The sequence below is a fragment of the Corvus brachyrhynchos genome, unplaced genomic scaffold, assembly GCF_000691975.1.
Source record: "Corvus brachyrhynchos isolate BGI_N302 unplaced genomic scaffold, ASM69197v1 scaffold59, whole genome shotgun sequence".
Lineage (NCBI taxonomy): Eukaryota > Metazoa > Chordata > Aves > Passeriformes > Corvidae > Corvus > Corvus brachyrhynchos.
This window is the reverse complement of record NW_008246054.1, coordinates 2544993-2545891: the sequence shown is the minus strand read 5'-3', so window position 1 is coordinate 2545891 and position 899 is coordinate 2544993.

The window sequence follows — 899 nt, the reverse complement described above, 5'->3', positions numbered from 1 at the left end:
CGGGTCGCCATGCAGCGTAAGAGCCGCGGACCGGGCTGGACCGGGACCTTGCGGGGCTGTGCCGTGTTACCGTGCCCGGTGCCGGTGCCGGAGCTCCATCCTGGCAGGGGCCGCTGCCTTTAGCGCTGCCGCTGTTGGGGTTGCTTGTCTGAACGCGGTGAATTGTTAAGGATAACGATTATCGCCTCCACCTCTTACCCCTGTGCACGGCGATCCAGCTCTGTATCTCTAAATATAATTATCTTTACATAGAGATACTCTCATGTCCGTATCCATCTGTATCTGTACAGCCGTGTCATGCATCTCTCCGCCTCTATTTATACCAATATATCTCTATTCACGTACCTCATATCCATATTTTTACCTACTTATCTCTATCTATACCTGTATACCGAAATCTATATATTTATGCCTATATATCTGTACATTTCGTTCTCTATCTGCTGTATCTGTTTGTTTTTATATCTCTATTTCTCCATGTCTGTATCCTTATCTCCTCCTGCATAATCTCTGTCGGTATCTAGAAGGGGACGGGACAAAACTACCTCGTTTTTATTTTCAGTGCAATTCTCATAATTTTTGGTAGTTTTTTTCCCCACCCCGTCCGGGTATCCCGCCGTTGTTCGCAGGTGAATTTTGGAAGTTTAGGAAAAGGAAAAAGACCCTGGGAGAATTGCAGCTTTGCCGGCGGCTCGCTTGGGGGGTTCATTCCGTTTCCATCACTTCCCTTCTTGTTTATCCCGGTTCTCCCGGGGGCTTTCCCAGCAGGGTGCTTGACCCGGGTTTTCGCTGCTCTCCGCGGTGCCGCGACAACGAATTTGAGCGAATAATGATTTTTTTTCGTGCTGTTCCCCGGGCCAGCCCGGGCTCCGCCGTCGGTCGGCAGCAGCCCCGAGGGC